Here is a 25,207-nt window from a genome sequence, read left to right on the forward strand (position 1 = left end):
GCCCAGCAGGGAGCGCAGAGCGAAGGCAAGTTAGAAAGGGTAGATGCCTTGAGCAGATGCGCTAAGACATCAGAGCGCAAGGGAGCAGTAGGCCGAGGACCCTTAGAGAGCGGATGGGTAGGCAGATAGGGTACTGCTTCTGAAACTTAAGATTTCCTTTAGAGGCTAAGAGAGTTTGAACTTCTTAGGAAGTCAAACTGCTGACACCTTTTTTAGGGAAGAGAACTTGCGAAATAGGATTGTCACATAGCTTAGAGTAGGGACAGTTTAACTCGATTATTGTTTTTATCTTACTGCAGATGACGCAGAAGGAACCACTTCACATCGAAGCTTAAAAGCGACTGAGATATTAATTGACTTTGTATTTTGTATTCTTTGAGATTTATCCCGAGTGGATTGTATCGTATTCAAATTAATCTTTATATAAACTTTTGAAACTTCATCAGTTGTAAGTGGTTCTTCAGAGTGGCGTCATTTAATGGGGTTTGTCTAACCAATGCGGAGGTGGTCCTTTCCTCAATGACAGATAAGAAACGGTCCAAAACAGATGAATGGGATTCTTTATTAAATTTATCATAATCATAAATTGATATCAAAATCCCGTTCCCCGCAGTTGGTAGCAGAGGATGGTTATCTTCTTGAGGAAGACGACCTAGGCCAGGTTAGTTTACCCCAAGGTCCCTAGTCATCGTCGACCAGAAGAAGAATCGCAGCCGAAGACGGTGCTGATGGTGCGTCGAGAGAAAAGCAGCAGAGTCGGTCGAGAGTGAGTATAAGGGTCATGCGTTGTAAGATTGCGGTGTTTTATGTTGTTCCTGTGTTGTAATGTCAAGCGGAGTTGAATGCCTGTAGTGTGATTGAGGGAAAGTTGTGAGCGCGCGCAACTGGATTAAATCTTATGTCCAGAGGACTTAAGTGGTTCGGGTGTATCGAACACCTAGAGTAATTTGTCTACCATTGAAAGGGGGTCATGAGGTACCATTGATTTCCCGACAGACCGATGATAGGGGGAGCGTATGTGTGAGTGAATGAGTAACGGTCGCTGGTCGAACGTTTACTGCGTGTAAGTAACCTATCAGTTGAGGCAAGTGTCCGACCGTAAGAGGAAAGACGCTGTGCCAGTTGAGGTGACAATTACAGTTAGACTGTGGCCGTACAGTCAGAGAAAAGTGATCGCTTGGACGGAAGTAGTCATTTTTCAATGTATGAGTGAAAACGCATGTGAAATTGTGAGACGAGTTGAGAAACGAGGGAAGCTGCTTTAGAAGAGACGAGTGACGCCAGTGTAGAACCGTGCTGGGATAGGCTGATTAGCGAGAGTCGCACAGGGATTGGTGGTTGTTATTTAGACGCAAATAAGTAAGGAATACCGTACGTTAACAAAATGAAGTGCTTTAAGGGTTTAGGAAAAATCTTTAAAAAGAAAAGGAGAAATTTATATGCCGGAGAAGAAGCTCCACCAGAAGGCACACCAGCACATTATATGGCAATAAATGTAGGCTTACATTCTATATTGTGGATTTCCGAGTGGCATAGGCTAACAGAAGGGCAAAAAGAACTGGCGTTTCCGAGATTCGGAACATTTAAAATGGAAGTGTTGAACCAACTGAAGGCGACGATGCTTTCGATGAGACCTCTACCGAGGCCAACACAATTTGAAGCGCTTGGTGTGTGGTGTAGAACAGCACACGAAAGGGGCGTAAAGAGGCGCCAAGAAAGAGTGAGAAGAACAGTAAAGGCAGTGCAGGATGCTAAATGGGACGAAGAGGCTAAGAAATGGAGGGTGCAGAAGGTAGAAGCGGACAAACTGTTCACCATGATAGAGGCTACAGGAGAAAGGAAACCTCTAGAACAAGTAGATGAGGAAAGCGAGACGGAGGAGGATCTAATAGACAGGCTGTTAACAGATAAACCACCTCCATATAGCGGTGAACTTGCGAGTCCCATATTACCGCAAGTGGATGGAACTAGGTGGGGAGAGTATAAGTCGATCCCGGTATCAGAGTGGGACGCTACTAAGACCGTAGAAATACCCCAAGTTAGCCCGGAACAGAGAGTAGTGGGAAGATTTGTGGTCCAGAACGTGCCGGAGACGCAATGCGCTAGGTCATATCAATTGCCGGATGCCTTGCAGGTTCCGGTTACCATAGGCCCTATTGTGTCAATCTACAACCCGGAAGGGGTCCAGCAGGAGGAACAGGCACGGTGGGATAACGAAAGAGCAGAAGAGGAGAATAGGAATGCTACAATGAATTCCCACAGGCAGATACGAGCACCAATAAGTCGGAGTACCCCATTAGATTCCGCAACAGGTCCCAGGGTAGAACAGGGAGATCGAAGAGGGCCAATGGATTTGAGGGGTCCTAAACCAAAAACCCATAAGGAATTAAGGGAATACCTGAGAGAATGGGATGCTGCCGAAGAAGCTCGGAATAAAGGTTTAGAAACGGGATCCGAGTGGAGAGAGCAGGATAACAGGATTCTCTCTCATTGTGGAGCTGGCGAAAGCAGCCCCGAGTGGGAGGGAGGAAGCCAAGAGGGCAGAAGAGATATTTGTCCTACAAGTAATGGTAATAGGCTAATGTGCGAAGACAGGAGTACAGGGTGTGGCGAAGTGCCTCGTGTCACCTTTAGTGAAGGGGAACAGAGGACACAGGAGTACCGGAATACCTTTAGGTGCACACACCATGCCCCAGGTGAGAATGCGAGACATTGGAGTCACGGAAACATGGAGAGTCGCGAAGCGTCTCGACATGCATCCGGTGATAGTAGTCGGAGTCACGAAAACATAGGGAGTCGCGAAACGTCTCGCCATTCTTCCGGTGATCGCGAAAGAGATCACGGGAACATGGAGGGTCGTGACGGACCCTATCGTTTACTAAGCGACACCAGACAGCAGGCAAGCTATAACGGGTTAGAACAGAACGGTGGATCCTATCTCACATCTGGAGAAACCGAGCTTAGAAATCGGAATGTAGGGTTGGGGGACGGAGCATTGTTCCACCATACCCCACGTGGAGATGGAAAGGCTTGGGATCTCGAAGGGTGGGAACGAAAAGATGGAAGTAAAACTCCTCATAACTCACCTGTGTTCAGGCGTAGGGCACATAGTGGAGGAGAGAGGGACATGAGAGAAGAACATAGAGCTGAAATGCTGAAAGCTGACATAAAAGCGAAACGGCTTGATGTGATGAGTTTGAAGGCAGATCTGGACGAATTGATTGATGGGACAGTGCAACTAGAGAGATTAAACTCATATACACCAGATGAGATATTGTTTCTATCCAAAGATATCACTCGAAGAGCGAGGTCAGTTCATGAGAACTTATCGAATTTAGCAAACAGGTACATGGTAGACCTGTCACGAACTAAGGCTTTACAGAGTAACCACAGGCTGACTTGCACAGATCAGGATTTGGATGATCGCAGAACGATTGCGCTGAAAGTACACATAAGGGAATTGATCGTAAGCATCAGAATATGGAGAGATCTAGATAGATGGGAGGAAAGATGGTCCAGAAAGGGCTCCGTTAGACGGAGTATGCTTGAAAGGTCCCAGGACACAGACTTGATGAGAATGGAAGCCTTCCCTTTGCGAGAGATCGCGAATGGAAGCTACGTCCATGTGCCTTGGACTAGGGGGGATTTGGCGGCATTCACCAACTCCTTCCCAAAGCTTAGAGATAATCCTGTCGAATGGTATAAACAGGTAGAAAGATTTGTGAAGATCTCAAAGGTACTGTGGGTCGATTTGAATACACTGTTCGACATCGTAGTACCCGGAGATTTGTGGACGGCGTGCAAGCTCAGTGTTGACTGGCCTACTTGTGAACCAACGAGAGAAGCCAGGACGAATGGTCCATCTCATAGAGTCATGGAAAAGTACGAGAGGGTAATAGCGTGGCTAAAGGAGAAAGTGCCGGTACAAGACATAGACTGGGTAAAGATAGATCGAACTACTCAGGAGCCGAAAGAGACAGTGCATGAGTTTTACGAGCGATTGCTGAAAGCATTCAAGCAGTACAGCGGGTTAGATGTGATGGATCCCAAGGACATAGGACAGTTCGTTTCAAAGTTCGTTTTAGGGTTAAGACCAGAAATATGCCTAATGATCCAACAGCATCTGATCTGTTGGCAGAACAAACCTTTAGACGAGATTCTGAGGTATGCAAGGTATTGTAGCGACGAGATAGACTCGAAGGCGAAGAAGCTTAAAGAAAAGTTAATGCTAGTGCAAATGCAAGCTGCTGGAAAGGATAAACCGCGGCAGCAGGGAACAGGAACGCAGGCAAAGAAACAGAACAATCAGAGCAGAGACGAGGAAGAAAGACCGAGACCGAGAATGGATATTGCGACATTGAAAAAGACGACGAGATGCCATCAGTGTAATGAGGTGGGACACTGGCGACGCGAGTGTCCTTACAATGTTGAGACAGGGGAATTAGAGCAAGAGGAGGAAGAGGTTCAGAGTAACGTGGTTAAGGGAGCCACAGTCCCGAAGGGCAAATTTGTCAAAGGGGGGACTCAGACTCCTCGAGCCCCGTTTCCTCAACCACCTCGCATTACGAACGGAGGGAAAACCTACAGACAGATGCCATTGTTTGTAGGAGGAGAGGAATGTTACTACGTTGATCCTCTTACAGGGCAGCGGGCAAGTAGGGACGAAGACTGTACTCTAGGAGCCGCCTTGGAAGTAGATCAGAGAGGACCATACGTAGAGGCTGAAATAGCAGGATGTCCTACAACCTTTTTGGTGGATACAGGGGCCACTCGATCCACGTTGAGATCGGCGGTAGTCCCGGGTCTACCAATGTCAGGAGAAATGGTTCAGGTGGTAGGAGTTGCAAACAAAAGGATGACAAATCCTTTGACCGAACCAGTGTCAGTGAGAATAGGGAATTACAGTGACGAACATCAGTTTGTGATCTGCGATTCTAGTCCTGTGTGTTTGCTAGGGAGAGATTTGCTGTGCAAACTGAATTGCACGATACATTGCACACCTGAAGGAGTAGAAGTGCAGACAAATGATGAGGACGCAGATTTCAAAGTTGTGAACTCAAGGGAATGTGTGGAACTTTATCCTACTTTAACAGTGGAGGAGCTTCCGCAAGATTTGAGAGAGAAAGTCTCAGCTGAGGTATGGGATTTTACTGGGGAAGAAATTGGTTTGATCAAAGGAGTGGAACCGGTAAAAATCTTGGTTAGACCCCATGCTGAGTATCCAAGAACACCACAGTATAAGCTAACGCCAGAGACGATTGCAGGAATAAAGCCTGTGATCGAATCCATGATTAAGCAAGGGATATTGAAGGAGATCGTGGGAAGTCCGTGTAACTCCCCGATCATGGGTTTGCAGAAACCTAGTGGAAAATACAGAATAGTGCAGGATCTTCGAAAGATTAATAACATTGTTGTCTCATGTTGTCCAGTGGTACCGAATCCATCAGTGATATTGTTTCAGATACCGTTCCAAGCTGAATGGTTCACAGTGATAGATTTGTGCCAGGCTTTCTTTTCGATACCGTTAGATGAGGAGAGCCAATATCTTTTCGCTTTCAAGCTGGAAGATCGCGTCTTAACATGGTGTCGTATCCCTCAGGGGTATACAGAAAGCCCATCGATCTTTAACCAGTTATTGAAACGAAATCTCGAGAGTCTAGTACTGCCCAAGAATTCAGTTCTAGTCCAGTACATAGACGACCTCCTTGTTGCGTCAGAAACTGAGGAAGCTTGCAGAGAAGACACCATCACCTTGTTAAATCACTTGGCTGAAAACGGACACAAGGTGTCTCCAAGTAAATTGCAATATTGTAAAACTGAGGTGCAATACTTGGGCCATAGGATTGAAAAGGGAAAGCGGAAGGTGTCTCCAGATAGAATAGAGGCGATTATGAAAATGAACGCGCCTACAACACAAAGAGAAGTCAGGATGTTTCTAGGCATGGTCGGTTATTGTCGACAGTGGATAGCAAATTTTTCGCTGAAGGCAAAACCGTTATTACAACTGACGCACAAAGGAGTAAGTGATCCGGTACCATGGGACAAAGATTGTTTGATGGCGTTTTTGCAGCTGAGGGAGGACTTATGTCGTGCCCCGGCTTTAGGAATGCCGGATTATAAGAAACCTTTTTTGCTTTACTGCTGCGAGAGAGAGGGATGCGCTTTAGCGGTATTAGCACAGGTCCATGGAGATGCGCGCAGGCCAGTGGCGTACTTTTCGGCTACATTAGATCCAGTAGCCGCAGCGTTGCCCGGATGTCTCAAATCCGTAGCTGCAACGGGTGTCAGCATTGAACGTTCTGAAAGTGTAGTCATGGGTCATCCGTTAGAAGTGTATGTACCGCATTCTGTAGAACTGTTAATGACAAGGACTAAGACTCAGCATCTGACGAATAGCAGGCTCACACGCTACGAGCAGGTCATACTGGCTGCCGAGAATGTGACCCTAAAGAGATGCTCTGTCTTGAATCCTGCAACCTTGATGCCACTTCCGAATGAAGTGGAAGACGATGATTGTACAGAACATGACTGCCTTGATGTGACTGAACTATGTACCAAACCGAGACCTGATATCGTAGATGAGCCATTGACAGACCCAGACGAAATTTTCTTCGTCGATGGTTCATGCGTAAGAAACGATGTCGGTCAGCTGAGAGCAGCTTATGCAGTATGCACAATTACCAGAGCTATAGAAGCCGCTTGCCTGGAAGGAGTACACTCCGCACAGGTAGCTGAAATTGTGGCTTTGACTCGTGCTTGCTTAGCAGGCGAAAAACTTCGAGTCACTATATACACCGATAGTCAGTATGGATTTGGCGTAGTTCATGATTACGGGCAGTTGTGGTCTCAAAGAGGTTACATGACTTCCTCGGGTTCTCCTATTAGGAATGGAGAATTCGTGAAACTATTGTTAGAGGCTTTGCAAAAACCTTTGGCCATAGCTGTGGTCAAATGTGCAGCTCATACAAAGAACACTGATTTTGTATCATTAGGAAATAAGTATGCTGATGAGGTAGCACGATACTGCGCAGAGCAGGGATATTCTCACACTGATGCAAAAGTGGGGGGAATACAGGAAATGACTGAATTGACCATGTTGTTAGACACGGTAGATACGTGGGATGAACTGAGAGCAGTACAGGAAAATGCACCAGACGATGAGAAAAAGGGCTGGGAAACAGCTGGGTGCGAGAAGAGTGAAATGAATTTTTGGGTGTCAGCCGACGGAAGGGCAGTGTTACCGAATGAACTCATTAGTCCCATGGCAAGGAAATTGCATGGATCAGCTCACATAGGGAGAGATGCTATGGTGAGAGTATTCAGACAAACGTGGTTTAACCCTAAATTCAGAGTAGCGGCAGAAGCAGTGTGTCAGCGATGTACAATCTGTCAGCAACTAAATGTGGGTAAAAGAACACCAGTTACTTTGAGTCACATAGGAAGGTCTGGGGGGCCTTTCAATAGGATGCAGATTGATTTCATAGAAATGCCTCCATGCAACAGACTCAGATACGTGCTAGTGATTGTCTGTATATTTTCGAGATGGGTTGAGGCTTACCCTACACGTAGGTGCGATACACTTACAGTAGCAAAATTGTTACTTAGAGAGTTGATACCGAGGTTTGGGGTGCCATCCTCTTTGGAATCGGACAGAGGAACTCATTTCAATAGCGAAGTGGTGAAGATGCTGTGTTCAGCTTTAAATATTGATCAAAAGTTACACTGCAGCTATCGACCAGAAGCTTCAGGGATCGTAGAGCAAATTAACAGTACTATCAAGTCCAGACTGGCTAAAGTTTGTTCATCGACATCCCTGAGTTGGCCAGACGCACTTCCAGTAGTTCTCATGAGTATACGTAGCACACCAGATAGAAGAACAGGCCTCTCTCCACATGAAGTGCTAATGGGGAGAGCTATGAGATTACCATCGGTTCCGACTGCAGCGCTAGTGAACATCACAGACGATTTGATCTTGGACTACTGCAAGGGACTATCTGATGCCGTAAATTCTGTGTCCCTCCAGGTCCAGGCTGCAGAGGTTCCATCTGTACAAGATTTGTGCCATGATCTGAGTCCAGGAGACTGGGTCCTGGTGAAGAAACATGTCCGGAAGAACTGCTTAGACGTGCGTTGGCGAGGACCGTTTCAAGTCATACTTGTAACGAATACCGCAGTGAAGTGTGGAGGGCTGCCGAACTGGATACATGCCTCGCACACCCGAAGAGTGCCAACACCTCCAGAAGACACAGCTCCTCTCTCGGATGAGAATCCAGCGGGAAGCGGAGAAGCCATAGAGGGGGAAAGCCAAGCTGTGGAGGTGATCGAAGAAGCTGAAACTGTGTTGGAACAGAGCGACGAAGGTCAGGACACGAGTGGGACCGAAGTTGCCTCAGGAGAAGAAAGTAACTGGGAATCCGACACAGATATTGAACAAATTGAGAGTGACCAAGAGACGGGTCCTGGAACAAGGAGCGGAAAGACAAAGAGTGAAGAAGCCACTTGGCCGGAGAGAAGGAAAAGGCCAAGTTCGGAAAGGAGAAAGGAAAGAACTCTTGCCCCGATCGCTGAAGAATCGGACCAGGAGGAAGAAACGACAGATTCGGGAACTGAGAGTCCACGAAGATCGAGAAGGGTACGTGTGCCCTGCAGAAGGTACGCCACCCCAGAGTGGACTTATCTAGCAGATGTCTTGGGGACAGAAATCTGGGAGAGTGAAGAGCGTGAAAGTAATCGATCTCGATCCATTTGTGGCAGTGGAGATATGGATGTTGACGCCTGGACTCGAGACTGAGGGGTTACTGACTTTCACACTTCCCATACCCCCATACTTGAGTCGGATTAAAGAATTAGTATTGAACAGATTACAATTTCCAACTTTTGGTCATCAAATATCGGAGGAAGAAGATAAAATCCTTCGATTCGAGTTGTTGGAACTTGTTGCAAGAGCTGCAGGTACGAGAATAATTGTGGATGCATAAAAGACTTTTGTACTTATGTTATAAAGAAGAAGATAACCTAGCGCCGAGTGGAAAGAAGAATAAAATTAGGGATTACATTTAGAGGACGGAGAAGGGCTAGGGTTGTCTGTTGCTAAGAAGGGAAAAAGACATTGTGGTGAAAAGATACCTGTTGATAAAAAGCACTTTAAAAGACTGTGAAAGCAAATAAGCAACCAAAGACTGTAAAGAGAACTTTCGCCGGAGAACGAGGTACGCTGTTTTGATAACATGGAGAACGGCAACCCAAACAGAAAAGCTAGATGTATAATAGGTACACTTATAGCAATAGTGATATTTCTCATAATCATAGTAGTAACGATATCTTACATGACAGGACATGAAAACGATAAAAGAATAGCAAATGTAAAAATTGTAACGACCTTGAAACCTGCTCTTGTGGGAAAGAAGGAGGAGAGCACTGTTACTCATGAAAAAGCATTACTTGCAGATGAAGCTCGTAGATTACACATAGATGAGTCACAGGGAAACTTTAGGTCAAATGCATATGCTAAATTGTTGTACGAATATATCGATGCCATGGAGGCCAAAGATTGCTACGTTTGTATGCAATTGCCGGCTTCTGTAGACGAAGGCATTAGGTATCACCATCTCCCATTAACTTATGGGATAACATGTAGTTTATTGCTCAGTATATTTTACGGTAGAGAAGGGTTTGAGTACTACTTTTCAAATTATGATTCGGTACTGCCTGAAGTTCCGAATTATAAGCAAATGAATAAGTGGGACTACTACAAAAAGGAAGATAGACTGGCTAAATTCTTTCTTCCTTGGGACACACTAGATACATCATATGCACGTAGAAATAATCTGACTTGCAAAGTATCAGAAGTAGAGAAAAGGTTTATAGCACAAGTAGATGATCGATGCAGACGGCAGAAGATTCTAAAAATGTCAGGGCAATGGAAAACAGATTGGACCGAAGAAGAGAAGGCACATAAAAAGAAAGGTAGTAATGGTCCAATAGCATTGGATAGAACGCAGAAAGGAAAGTTATGTTTAACTCGAAGCAAAACGTATTACGAGAGCGAATTTGTAGGTGAAGTTAGTTGCGAGCACTCTTTTAGACTGGAGTACTATACAAAGGATTTTATGAAAGGGATGCAAGCTATTCCGAATGTGTATTTTGTATGTGGGAGAAATGCCTATGTAAAACTTCCAGACAATTGGTATGGTTCGTGTTACTTGGCAATTGTCTTCCCCAAAATATATCATGCAAAGGATTTGGCGATAATAGAAGGAAAGGCTTCGAGGAGAACGAAAAGGGAACTAGGAGATGCAGAAGTAGTAGGAGATGTATTTGGAGCGATGTTTCCATTGTTAGGTTTGATTCTTAATGATGTTAAGATTAGAAGGTTAGCGACAGTCGTGGATAGATTGTCTGCCAGCACTGCAAGATCATTAATGTTAGTAGAGGGTGAGATGCAGTCGATTAGAGCAATGGTTTTACAAAACCGACTTGCTTTAGATGTAATATTAGCAAAAGAAGGCGGAGTTTGTAAAGCTTTGAAAGTTCAGGAATGTTGTACTTATATTCCTGATAATTCAAAACCACTTGAAAAAGTCATTCAGAACATTACACAGATTCATCAGGAAATTGAAGATTTATCAAAAGTAAACGTTTGGGAAAAAGTAGGAAATGGAGTAGGAAAGGTTGGAAGTTGGTTTGCTAATATAGGCAAAGGTTTAGTTTGGTACATTTTAAAGCCTGTATTAATAGTAGTAATCTGTATAATTACATTATTAGGATTAGTAAAATTGTATAAATGGTATAGGTCGAACCAGTTACAAAGATCGATGAAAGACCAAGAAAGGAGACTAGCTGTTTTACAAGATCAACAGTATAAAAGTCTGAGAACGCTTGAGTCGATAAAAAGGGGAACTGATGTAACTAGTTCTATATAAATGAACATGTTCGAATTGCTTTTAGTGATGACTCCTAAAAGTCATCAAAGGGGGGAACTGAGAGAGCGAAATTTGAACATAAAGTATATAGTGGCCATATTTAGACGTGTATGTTATAAACGTAGGAATGAAACGCATATCGTAATGTAAAGTTGGCGACTATAGCGTAAAGGCCAAGGAATGTGATAACATGGTATAGGAAATGTAAATGTATTCATATGTTAAAATGCATTAGAGTTAGAAGACCCGTATACATGGAGGGTAAAATGTATAGAAATGTGTAGAAATGCTTAGGAAATATATAACGTGCACAGTAGAATTCGTGTACGTGTGCAACTTTAAATGTGTAACTTTGCATTGAGAAAAGCGGCGAGAGAAATGTAACGTGTAAAGGCGTAAACGTGGAGAAACGTGGATAAAGGTATAAGCGAATTCACATAAAGATGTAACCAAGGAAAATGCATAAGTTATATTCTGTGTAGTTGTATTCAATGTATTTCACATATTCGATGTAGAATGCTTAAGTATAGCTAAGGCTTTGCTAAAGTACGAATATATAAATGTATGCCAAAGGTTATACTGTGTAGAGGGCTTTTGTGGGAATGCTAGAGGAGTTAGGTCATTTGTGTACACAACCCAACTGGTCAAGAGCTCGAAGGAGCATAGTCACATGAAATGTAATTTAGTGGTCTTGTGAAGGTCGTAAATAGCTTGATGTGGACGTGAGAGCCGAGAAGTCTAGCACTTGTTAGATTTAAGGTGACAATGCCGGACGGAGCTTATTGCTCGAACGTGAGGAGAGACACATTTGATGAAGACTATGTTTTGCCAAGACCATTCACAGGACCTAGCAGGGTCAAGTTAAGAGACATAAAGTTAAGGCTTTGTCCAAAGTTCTATGTTACATGATCCGAAAGAATCGATAAATGTCGAAGATGAAATGATGAAGATGACATCCAAAGGAGAAGGGTCAACTTAACGGACGACGCAAGGAATGGACCAATGGGAGAAGAGGAAGTTGACATCATCGGGGAAAGTCCGTGGTGGGCGTCAAGGGGCGTTCCACTCACACGGTGATTGTGTATTTTAGGGACAGCACCCCGGGGATAAGATAGCGAACAGCCCAGCAGGGAGCGCAGAGCGAAGGCAAGTTAGAAAGGGTAGATGCCTTGAGCAGATGCGCTAAGACATCAGAGCGCAAGGGAGCAGTAGGCCGAGGACCCTTAGAGAGCGGATGGGTAGGCAGATAGGGTACTGCTTCTGAAACTTAAGATTTCCTTTAGAGGCTAAGAGAGTTTGAACTTCTTAGGAAGTCAAACTGCTGACACCTTTTTTAGGGAAGAGAACTTGCGAAATAGGATTGTCACATAGCTTAGAGTAGGGACAGTTTAACTCGATTATTGTTTTTATCTTACTGCAGATGACGCAGAAGGAACCACTTCACATCGAAGCTTAAAAGCGACTGAGATATTAATTGACTTTGTATTTTGTATTCTTTGAGATTTATCCCGAGTGGATTGTATCGTATTCAAATTAATCTTTATATAAACTTTTGAAACTTCATCAGTTGTAAGTGGTTCTTCAGAGTGGCGTCATTTAATGGGGTTTGTCTAACCAATGCGGAGGTGGTCCTTTCCTCAATGACAGATAAGAAACGGTCCAAAACAGATGAATGGGATTCTTTATTAAATTTATCATAATCATAAATTGATATCAAAATCCCGTTCCCCGCACTAACACAACAGTTGCCAAAGACAATTGAAAACGATTAGAAATAATGTTCTGTGAGGTTTTGAATGAGATACAGAAAAAGGTAAAGAGATAGTCTTTTGATTTAAAATTTGCAATAAGGACTAAATTGCAATTTTCTCTGGTCTGCTTTTAACGTGTTAAAGAGCAGCATATGACCTCTGCACTCGCGTAAATTCCCAGGGAGCACAGCGAAAAGAGGAAAGATGGCTACAGTGCATGAACGCTCTTTTGTTCTCGGAAGAAAGCTATTTCCTTATTTTATATCTTCCCATTGAAAATGTTGATCAAACATTATTTTTCCCGCTCCAGCGATAATTACGGAACATAAACCCATGACTTGTGTTACTTTGCTGGTTTGAGGATATGTATGCTGACAAACCTATTATTAGGACGTGTGTGAGTCGAGTTGGCACCTTGGGGATAGTGCAAATAGCATTGTTTGCAAGATAAAACACGTGTGATTCATAATTAAATACTGCGTGCGTAGCTTCATTTGGCTAAATGCTGAGAAAGTGTAGGGTTGATCACTCCAGCTAATGTCTGCCGCCTGCAGCTGACTCTGATGAGTAGCTGAATAATTGGGTACTGGACCATAATCCCCAGACTGCTTTACGAGCAGGGAAACTGGCTGACACGCGTCTGGTTGTACTGACCACATGTCCACAAACGCGCCAGCGAAAGGCATTGACAGGGTGCAGGAGAGCATGGCTTCCCCCCGGGTCTGCCTACCCCAGCCCTGCCAAAGCCGGCATTGGCAACACAGTAGGCTGTGAACCGACTCTTGGATGAAAAAGAACAAAAAAATAAAATGAACCGTTTTAGAGTCAATTAAATTTCCCCACCAGTGCTAGGCCATTTTTTGGCTATTTGGATTAGTTCGTGCTTAAGCCTCCATAACTTTTTGTCCACATTAGCTATCCATGCACAATTTGTATCCTTTATTCCCAACAACATGGGAAGTCTAAAGGTATCCAGATTTTGTGGATACCCCTGGAGGGGACTGAAAAATTCGCCAAAATAAAGCTAAATTCTGACTTTTGTTTTATTTATTTTTTTCAGGAAAAATGGGAAAAAAAGTGTTTCAGATGAAAGCATCTATTTTTTCCCTGCAAATGACATCGATAAAGGGTTTTCACTGCTAAAATCACCATCTTCACAGCTTTCAGGAACACGCAGAATTGAATCAGAAAACCAAATTGTTCAACACAGTTTAGAAATTTTACCGGGAAATAGCCTATTTTTCATTTTTGCAATTTTTGTGCTTTCAACCTCCTTCCGGTTAGTGGTGAAAATGGGTATGAAACGCTTTTTGGACCACAGAACACTATACATTTCTGGAAAACAAGACACAATCCTGAATTCAGCAAGGGTCATTTGCATAGATTCTTAAAGGTTTTCCTATGAAAAGTTACAGTTGAAATTAAACAAATATTGAAATAGAGTTAAAAAAAAACAGCCATTTGTGTCTAAGTTTTCATCTGAAACAACTTCTTACTATGGCCGATTGTTTAATCCGCTGACCCTTCCGTTATGGGGATATATAGGTTCTCCAAGAACCCGAGGTACCCAGAGCCAAAAAAAGAGCTGCACTTAAAATTTTAATTATTTTTATTGTGTACAGACTATACAGCAATTCATATGGTAAATTATAAAGAATGGAAAAAGGGTATGAAGTAAAGCTCTGTATTTCTGAAATGTAAATAAGATACTTAGTTTAGGAGCCGTGGTTGTTTGTACTTTATTGGTACCCATACTGGCATGTGTTTAAGAGGGTGTTTTGTAAAATGCCTTCTGTGTTACTCATTTGCTTACATTTAAAAGGCACATACATAGATATATTAAATTGGAAAAAACAAATGTTCTATTATTCCATATTCCCATATGACTTTTGATAAAAATGGCACCCCACTTGTGTGACTGGGTAGTCCGCCTGAAACACAAAACACCCCATACATGACCTGGGAGACATCATATTTCACTTAGCAGAATGCATTTTTTTTACAAGGCGCCAAGCTCTGGAGTTTGGGCCCCAGCTCAGCCAGCACCTAGGGAAACCTACCAAACCAGCATATCTTTGAAAAATAGACACCTGGGGGAGTCTAGGGTGGGATGACTTGCATAGCCACACCAGGACTTTTTACCCAGAATCACCTGCACAGCTCAAATTTTGCCTAACAAACATATTTTCCTTGTACTTCCATGAGGGAAAATCTTGGAATCTACAGTCAGCCTAAATTCTCCTACCACCCAGCATTCCCCCAATTCTTCTGAAAAAAACAGTGCCTCACTTGTCTGGGTAGGCCAAGTGTTTGTGACACAAAAGGATGCCAAATGCTACATAGACACATCACAGTTTTCCCCAGAAAAACAGGGTGTTTTTTGCAATGTGGCAAGCTGTATATCAGGGCTACAGCACAACCAGCACATGGTGAAACCTACCAAACCAGCACATTTTTCAAAACTGGGCACCCGGGGTAGTCCAGGGTGGAGTGACTTGCTCGGCTCTCATCAGGATTTCTTTATCCTTGTGTTGATCAAAGCTCCCGGAACTGACCCTTGTAGACAGACCTCTTCAGCCATCTTAAGGGAAGTGCCTGTCTCCCACACTAGTTTTGGTAGCCCTGACCACCATCTTAGAAGGGCTGACACCCTTTTTTTTCATTTTATGTTTTTAAGTTTCCTATTTTTAATTTGGCCTATTTTTTTTTTACTAGTAGAGACTGCCTGGCAGGGAAGCCTGTAGAAGAGTTTCAGGGGTTGCTAGTCCACAGTTTTGTTCTTTTATCCTCCCCTGCTTAAACAGGCTTCGCGCTACAGTGCAAAGCCATGGTACACCCATGGTCATGCCTTCCGCCAATTACCGACAATTTAACAGCACCCAAAGCACCTCCACACAGCGGGCACGCTGAAGGTGCACCAAAGGAAAGCCTGTCCGTGCCCTGATCGCGCTGAGTGCTAGTCCTCCTGGCTACCCTAGGCCACATCCAAGGCCATACAGTAGTTATTCTGATAATGGGCTTCTCACACTCTGGTCCACTGGTAAGTGTTCAGCACTCCACCCTCTAGAAATAGACAGTTTCCCATTAAATGGGTATTTTACCTGCCCCTCTTGCAACTTTCTTTTGGGCCCTCTGATTCCTGTTAGGGGTTTTCCTACTACCGGTTGAGGCCCTGCTCAATTTCCCCGCCCTGGTTGCAATACCCTCCTGCCATGTGTGGTCCTAAATGCCAGATCTCTGGTGAAGCATAGCACAGAATTCCTTCTCTTCATGGAATCTCATAACCCTTCTCTAGCCTTTATCACTGAGAACAGGGCAGACCCTGAATCCGACCCAGACATTTTGTATGCCATTTCTAGGGGCTATGCTATCTACCGGCAGGACAGACCAGTAAAAAGAGGTGGTGGCCTACCATTAATTTAGAATAAATCTAGTCCTTCATTGTAACCCCCTTATGATTGTTGCACACCCTTAGAATGGTGTGTCCCCCCGGACACAACTGGCGTCCTATTAACTAGGGTTCTCAAGTTGTGAGTAAAAGATGATCAGTAGAAACAATGTTTCAATCCTTAATTTTTTCAAATCCTTGTAGTTATTCATATGTTTCAACTCCATTCCATTCAGATGGCAGGCATTAAATCATAATGACTGGAGTTAGATGTCCAATGCCTTTCGGGTGTCTCACCCTTCGTTAGGGATCAATCCCATAATAAACAATAATGTCATGGGGAACACAAATCTGTATGTATAATTAAATGACTTTTGATGTATTTGCATTCTTACAATCACGTATTGGAATACTCTAGTGATTTGTCGTGCAAAAATCTCAAAGGGTTCTCAACAATAGGTTAATGCTGGCATTGTATCAAGGAAAATGGTGACTGTGTGCTAATTCCAAACATGCTTGTTATTGAAATTATTAGGCGCCTTGCCTCTTTTTAGAGTGACCCAATGTTAGTGACAAATGAGGTGTACCTAATTTATCGTCTATCGTCTGTGCATTATGGTGTTCCCAGTGTAGCTAAATGAACAGAGGATATGTACAGAGTAATAACACGGGGGCTTGATCATGCTTCTCTACATTGAAGTGTTAAAAACGTGACCATTAGGTGAAATATTCCGGAGTACGCTGTTTACAGTGTCGTGCCGATACTTACTCGACGGTAAATAAATAACGTGCCTGAAAAAAAGTATAATTAAAAGACCTGCGGTCCAGTCGTGACCAATTGGTAAAATATTCTGGAGTGAGCTATTTACAGTATCGTGCACATTACGTGGTGGTGCGCCGATGTTTACTCGATGGTAACCACAGAGCGTGCCTGAAAAAACAAAGTATAAAGAAGACTTACTGTCTGTTTTGATACGATGACTGTATCATTCGCGTCTATGTGCCTGTGATTCTAATAGGTGTGTTAGTAATGCACGAGGGGCTGCCCTTGTCTATGAGGTTAGTAATCCACGAAGGACTATTCTAATATGTTAAAGTGGGCGGCCATTGTTAAATGATAAACACCACTGTGTGTGCCAGTGTGATGCATAAATAAAGATGTCTGTCTGAGGTGTGGGGAAAAAATTAAACGGGATAACAAAGTGTACATGACAAGATCAAATAAAACTCTCATAAGTCCATGGTATGTACAGAAAAACACATTTTAGTGGGAGCATGAAGTCATTTTTAACAGTCTCATGTAGTAGAATAGAAGTTCATAAATTGCATGTAAATTCTATACAGTCATTCATCCCGTATGGTTTCATGGAGTCCAACGTTTTTATCCAATAGTTTTCTCATTGTAACAAATATTTTCTATTGTCTCGACCCTCCTTTTTGGCTACCACTTTGAGGATTAAGAATTTTAGTTGACTGATATTATGGTGATGCTCATGGAAAGGGTTGGCCACAACTGATTTTATGTTTTTTGTGTGAATGTTTGATTTGTGTTCATTATTTCGAACTTTAATTTTGCATTCAGTTTTGCCCACATATACTTGCCTGCAAGTACATTTTAATAAAAAAACCAAATTCATGGTATCACATGTTGCTGTGACTCGTAGTTTATTGCTTTTGCCCTTTTCTGGGATGTGTGATGGTTAGACCTGGTATAGTGTTGTGACAGTTGTTGCTGTTGTGACATGCCATTGTTCCTTCATGCATTTCTTGGTGTGTGTTTTTGTCAACTTTGGTTGCATTTAGAATTTCTCCTATGTTCTTGTTTCTGGTATACGTGAAAATAGGGAATTCTGTGAACACTTGATTGAAATCTGTTTCGAGGGTCAATATCGGCCAGTGGTGTTTTATGATGACTTTGAACCTTGTGCTTGCTGTGGAGTGTTTTGACACCATCACTACACGATTGGTAATTTTGCTGGATGACTTCTGTAATAGTTCTATTCTACTTTTAGAATGGCATCGCTGTTTTGCTTGATCAAGTACTGATGTAGGGTAACCTTTCTGTGGAAAGCGTTCAACCATTTCATCCAGCCTCATGGTGGCGATTTGCGGGTTAGATACTATCCGTTTTACCCTCAGCATTTGGGAATAGGGCAAATGTCATTTTAAGGTATCTTGATGGAAACTCCTATTGTGCAAGGTGGTTTTACGATCAGTGGGTTTTCTATAAATATCGGTTTCAAATGTATTCTTTGTGATCGTTATTTGTAAATCCAGGAATGCTATTTTTTCTTTTTGAATTTCATAGGTAAACTGAATTCTTTCATAGATATCATTAAGTTTGTTTAACGCTTCTTCTAGGATGTTTTCAGGACTGTATAATACTAGAAACATGTCGTCTGTAACAAAAGGAACAATTTGCAATGTTCTATCCATGGGTGTTTAGTTAAGATATTTTCCTGTTCTAAATTGGCATACACCAGTGCGGCGCAATTTTACATTGGAAGTTCCTGTCGTTTGTAGGAACCACTGGTCTTTCCATCTAAAGTAGCTGTGAAAAAGCGTAGATTGCAGCAATTCCATGAGAAATATTTGCATGTCTGAATTTATGTCCGTTTGCAAAAAAGCTTGTTCTACTGCTTCCATTTCCAAGTTATGCGGTATTGAGGTATACAAAGATTTTATGTCAATTGTACTCATGAAAACAGTTTTGTCGATGTTGATAGTGGTTTGTGGCAATTTATTCAGAAAGTCAGTGCTATCTTTGACGAACGTTTGCGTTTTGATGACGTTTAGTTGTAAGCAGCGATCTAGGAATTGTTCTATGGGTTGTTGTATGCTACCTCTAGTAGATAAAATTGGTCTGAATGGCGGGCGAAAAAGGGCTTTATGTATTTTAGGAACTATGTGAATGGTGGGGCTCCTAAGGTGTTCCTGTATTAAAAAACCTTTTGGTCCTGTCATTGATCCCTCCATTCTCATAGGCCCAGTTGATTAAGCTTTTTAACACTGTGGCAAAGGATTCCATAGGATTAGTATCCAGGGTTATGTGGGTGGATTCATCCTACACATGTTTGTTGACCTCTTCATGGTGTGTAGTGTTTAAAATGACCAGGGTTCCTCTATTGTCAGCTTTCTGGCAAGTTATGTTGGGGTTCTTTGCTATTTTTTGGATGATGCCAAATTCCTTTTGTGTAAGATTCCTTTTGTTTTGTTTTTTTGTGCAGGTTCAATTTGGTTAAGTCGTGCTTCACTATATTTTCAAATGTATCCAGTGTTTTATGGCTATTCGGTGCCATGTATGTGCTTGTGGGTGATAACCCCCGTAGTTGATCATGTTCACTTGTTGGTTGTTGCTGAAGTACATTCTCAAAGAAATGTTGGAGGTGTAATTTTCGCATAAATCTGAACAAACTCACTTCCAGTTCTAGCTGGTTGTTATTGGTGGTATGTACAAATGAGGTGCCTTTTTGTGGAGTTTTCAATTCCAGTGAATTGAGATGATAATCTGATATGTTTATAACCAAGCTTAGGTTGTTGTCTGTTTTTTCCCTTTGTCTTTCTTTGCCCCTGTGATACTACTGGTGTTGGGCATTTCTCTTTCTTTTGCACCTCCGGGGCCTCCTTTGTCTGTTTGGCCTTCCTCTAAAAAAAGCCTGTACTGGTGTCGGCATTTGAGATGATGTATGTGGTTGTGCCGTGGTGGTCTGTTTGTGGTATCACTGTCTGTTGACGATGTGTCAATATGTTGTGTGTATTGTGTGTATGGTTTATTTTGTCTACTCCGGGCGTAAACTTCCACCCAGCTGTAGACGTCCCCAAGTTTATAATCCACGGTGTTGCAGCAGAATTTGCTAATTTTTCGCTCATTTATTTCCTGCAAATGTTTAGTGAGTTGCTCATTTATATCATCAAGCACTTTTGACCATTCGTCAATTGACATGGAGTTTGTTAGTTCGTTAGTGCCGATAACTATCTCCTTTGACAATTCTTCTAAGATTGTAGACAGTTCCTCAATGATAAGTAAAATCAAGTCTAAGGAACACTTGTTCAGGATCGCATACCAGCGGTCCTTAAATTTCTGTGCATTTTTGCAGAACAATGGTTTTAATGGTATTCTTAATGCACATGGTATTCGCTGTGCTCGGTGGTATTTGATTAGCGTGCTGGCATGTAGCCTTTGATTAATTTCTCACTTTGATAAATACAGTGACAGTTTGATATTTTGTTGCTTGTCACGATTGGTGGTTGATTGTGTTCTTTCCTCATGAATTAATGCATACATTCGAGCTGCTTCATCATCCTTAAATGCGAAAGTTTCTGCTCGCAGATCTGTAACATTTGAAATTTCTTCATATGCCATGATAGTGGTGTGCTGCATATTAAGGAAAGGAATGCTGCTAGTAAATCACTTGGGAGTTATACTACGCGCACCAGCAGAGTTAAAAAGAAAGTTCAAAAAGTAACCCCTAACATCTTCTTACTGCAAGGCCCTCTCTTTCAACATCATGGTTTCAAAGTTGCAATCTTTTAAAAGTACTCTACCACCCACTTGGCCCACAGGAAACCTTTTCACAAGATTTCTGTAGCTTTGCTTGAGGTCAACATTCGCTCCAACCATTATACAGTGGTAGGCGACTTCAGTTTTCACTTGAGGTCCTAGCAGACTCGGACACATCAACCTTTCTTCAGACAATGTCCTCCCTGTGCCTTTCACAATAAGTTGCTCTTCCCACTCACTTAGCAGGACACAATTATACATTTGTGTGGAATGTTTTTCTTGTTTTGTGTTTTTACTTTATTACAGTTTGAAGTGCTGCATAAATACTCTTCACATTGCTTCTAAAGTAAATCTGACTGCTCTGTCCTGAGCTACTAAAGTGTTGAGCTCAGGTTAATTTGGGGTTTGCTTGTACCTCACACTGACAAGGTTTGTGGTTGCTGCTTGAAAATAGTTTTTTACCTCCCTAAATCAGTAAACAAACTAAATTCTGATGTGTCTGCCATTGACATGAAAGTTAGGATTTCACAGAAAAGAAGTCTAACGGTAAATTGTTTCTTGTCATTTACTCTGCTGAATTAATTTCCTGCAAAACTAGCTCGCTAAACAAATCAAAAAGTTAAGCGCAACTTTTGCCTTTCTTTCAGTAATGCTAAAGTAATGATTTCACAATGACAGTGCGGCTCTTCAGAACATTTTGTCATCACGCCTGTCAATCTTACAGTTACAGGTCCAGTCTTGATCCAGACATCTATCAACAAATCCCCACTAGTGTGTGAAAATAAACATTGCAAGATCAGAACTTCAAACTTCGTACTGTTTCTTTCTTTATATGTGCTTTGCATTTAAAATGAGATTTTTTCTTTCTAATACATATTGTTGCATAAAACACGTTTTAACTATTAACACCATATCATATCCCCTAAACTACACTTAAAAAAATCAACACATTTACAGACATGTCTGCAGCCAAAAAAACGATAGCAAACAGTTGACACTCAAACGATCTAAATGTTTTAAAAGAGTAATAAAATCATTTAAGAAACCATGTAATACAAAAAATGCAGAACTAGTGTATTATTGTCCTCTATTGCAATCTCTAGTTCAGGTAAAATTTTTAACCAATCCCATCTCTCTACTGAAATGGTTTATGCCGAGGACGCGAATTGTATCCAAGCACATACACGCTTTCACAAGGCATCTCCATGCTGACTTGCATCTTGCACAAGTATACCAGGATTAATGCTGTCACAGGAGTTTCACAAGGCATCTCTATCCTGCTGGAAATATCCATTTGTTACCCAGCACTATAACAATGAATATTTACACAATGCTCTAGCGCTCGGGCGAATTACGGCCGGGGCCCTATAAAATGAAAGCCATTTCCCGTCCGCGCCGATGGCGCGCCGGAGGCGCGCCAGAGGCAAGCTCGTCTGGGCCCGTCCGGACCTAGGGCCAGCCACTATGCCGGCAGATAAAATGCGGAATATAATCTACTCCAGGGAAGAACTTCTGATACTACAAGATAAGAAAGGTCAGTGGTGCTCCCAGATGGACTGCTTTGATGAGCAATATTCCCGATGCAAAAATGGCCCGGACCCCAATCCTGTTAAAAATAATGATAAGGAGACCGGTAGAGACATCGGGATGGCACTATTGAATTGCAGATCTTTACCAAAACATGCAGTTGAGATTAGCTTATTAATCGAAGACAACAAATTGTATTTGCTATTCCTTACTGAGACGTGGCTACACTCAAGCTCAGAATTTGATATTAACACCGCTCTTCCAAGCGGGTTTTTTATCCAGTGCCAGCATAGGGAACAAGGGAAGGGAGGAGGCCTTGCTATAATCTATAAAGATATCTATACCTGCAGAATTGAAGATGGTGGCATTCTAGACACTTAAAGTGCCCATTTTCATATTCAAATCTCCCCCACTAACTCTTTGGCAGGACTCCTTATTTATCGTCCGCCAGGCCTCTTAAAACAGTTCACAGGTTCCCTACTGGAAACCATACTAGGGACGGCAGCCCAGTCGCCAAACTTCCTGATTCTGGGAGACTTGAACCTGCATTTTGATGATCCCAGTGATAAAGCGGCCTCCGACCTCAGTACGGACCTTAAAGCACTTGAAATAACACTCCTAAACACAGAAACCACACATATTAAGGGACATCTACTGGATCCCATTTTTTCCAACAATAACCAGCTTATGGCTAAGCCCCCACTGCCACTTCCATGGTCCGACCATTTCATGGTCCCTTTCTCTTGGATAATCTCCATAGAAGAAATAAATGCTCCTCGCCCTCGTATAATACAGAGAGCATGGGCAAAATTACCAGTGGAAGAATGGACTCAGGCGCTAGAACAAATGGCCCCTGCAGCAGAATCAGATCCTCTGGTAGCAGACTTAAACTTTCAGAACTGGCTAAACAATTCCCTGAATGTAGTACTGCCCCTAAAAAAGATCACAAAAAAAAGTAGTACTTTTAAATCCCCATGGTATACCACCGAGTTGAGAGATCTTAGGAAAAGCTGCAAAAAGCTGGAGCGTATCTGGAGGAAGGACTGGGCAGCTAACAGCAAAGCCTCCTATCAGATAGCTTTCAGACTTTACAAAGTGGCACGGCAGAAAACACAGGCGTCCTACTTTGAGGATAAAATTAACATGGCGGCCAACTCCTCTAAGGAGACCTTCAAAATTGTAAAGCAACTGCTTAAAACTTCTACTCCAACCTCCAACCAGGAGTGCACGAAGCTAGATGTGATCTGTTAGCAGAGTACTTTGACACCAAAGTACAACAAATACTTGACAGCCTTCCACAGACTGTCCTCATTGCAGGTGATGAAGCCCCCTCGGTCCTGATTAATGCACCCCGGCTAGATGCCCTTAGACCCATTTCTATGGATGACTTCCGTAACACGCTCTCTGAGGTGAAGAGTGGCTCTCCATCCGATCCAGCACCCATGTATATTCTCAAGCAAGTTGCAGATACCATTGCCCCCCATGCAACAGAATTATTAAACGCCCCCTTTACCAATGGGGTGGTCCCACCTAGTTGGAAGCAAGCCAGAATCAAGACTCTCCTAAAGAAACCGGGCCTCGATACTGCTGACCTTGCCAACTTTCGCCCGATTTCGCTGCTACCCGGTCTGGGAAAAATCGCTGAAAAAATTCTTAATCGGCAGCTTTCAGGATTTTTAGAAAGCAATGGCCTGTTAAGTGGCTCGCAAACGGGCTTTCGCCCAGGCCAGGGCACGGACACAGCCCTTATAGTGGTGGCTGAGGAGGCAAGGTGCATCTTAGATTCAGGGGGATCAGCAGTTTTGATCCCCCTGGATCTAAGCGCTGCATTTGACACGGTGGACCACAAAATACTAATCCACCGTCTTGCAAGGCTGGGGATTGCTGAAACAGCCCTGAAGTGGCTGAAATCTTTTCTTGACAAACGAGCATTCAGGATCTGGGAAAATGGCGTTATGTCCAAATCTACTCCCCTCCAGTGTGGAGTTCCCCAGGGCTCATCTTTGAGCCCTACCCTGTTTAATGTATACATGGCCCCACTGGAGGAGGTAGTAGCCCCGTTCGGGATTAAATGCGTCACTTACGCAGACGACACCCAACTTGTCGTCTCGCTGACGCAACAAGTGGGATGCTCAGACAACCTCTCGGCATGTCTCTCTGGAATCTTTTCCTGGATGACTAATTCTAAGCTCAAATTGAACGGAGCAAAAACCGAGATTTTGATCCTGGGCCACCAATTCACTTCCCTGCCCAAAGCATTTTGGCCACCTTGTATGGGTGAGGTGCCCCCACCGAAAGATAAAATTAAAAGCCTGGGGGTATGGTTCGAACCCGAACTAACCTTTAGGTCACATGCCCAGAAAGTGGCGGGCATATGCTTTGGCCTGCTCCGAACAGTGCGGAAAGTCCTCCCGCTGTTACCCTACCAATCCAGGAAATTACTGATCCATGGACTGATTCTGTCCAGACTGGATTACAGTAATGGGCTGCTTTTGGCAGCCCCAGAAGCTACCATTACCATCTTACAACGGATACAAAATGCTGCTGCCAGGATGCTTATGGGCGCCCCAAGAAGAGCATCCGCTAAACCATTGCTGAGAGCCCTTCATTGGCTCCCAGTACGCGAGCGAATATCTTTCAAATCTTCATGTATGGTGCAAAAAGCGCTCCAAGGCAAAGGCCCTCAGGCACTAAGGAGCCTGATCTGCCCATACAGACCTCCACGTGCCCTTCGATCGGATCTGGAAAACTTGGCCATAGTTCCCAGAGTTAGAAAAGCCCGCACGGGAGGCCGCCGCTTTTCTGTAAATGCGGCAAAAAACTGGAATGCCCTTCCAAGATACATTCGCACTGAACCATCCCTCGTTAAATTTCGAACGCTTCTCAAATTTCTTCTTTTCCCTAAAGCTCTTTAAAACTCCTACCCCCCTCTAGAGTCTGTTATTTGTCAGGCAGCGCTGGGACGCTTACGGGCAGCCATGCGCTTTACAAATCCAATTTCATTCAACTCATTATCATCATCATTTAACCTTTACTTGGTTTGAAACATAGTAAAACCATGAAAGACACCAATAAATACTTCATACATTAGCCATAAGCTTCCTCAGTCTTACAGCTC

This window comes from Lissotriton vulgaris, chromosome 4_1 (assembly GCF_964263255.1).
Source record: "Lissotriton vulgaris chromosome 4_1, aLisVul1.2, whole genome shotgun sequence".
In the NCBI taxonomy this organism is placed as follows: Eukaryota; Metazoa; Chordata; class Amphibia; order Caudata; family Salamandridae; genus Lissotriton; species Lissotriton vulgaris.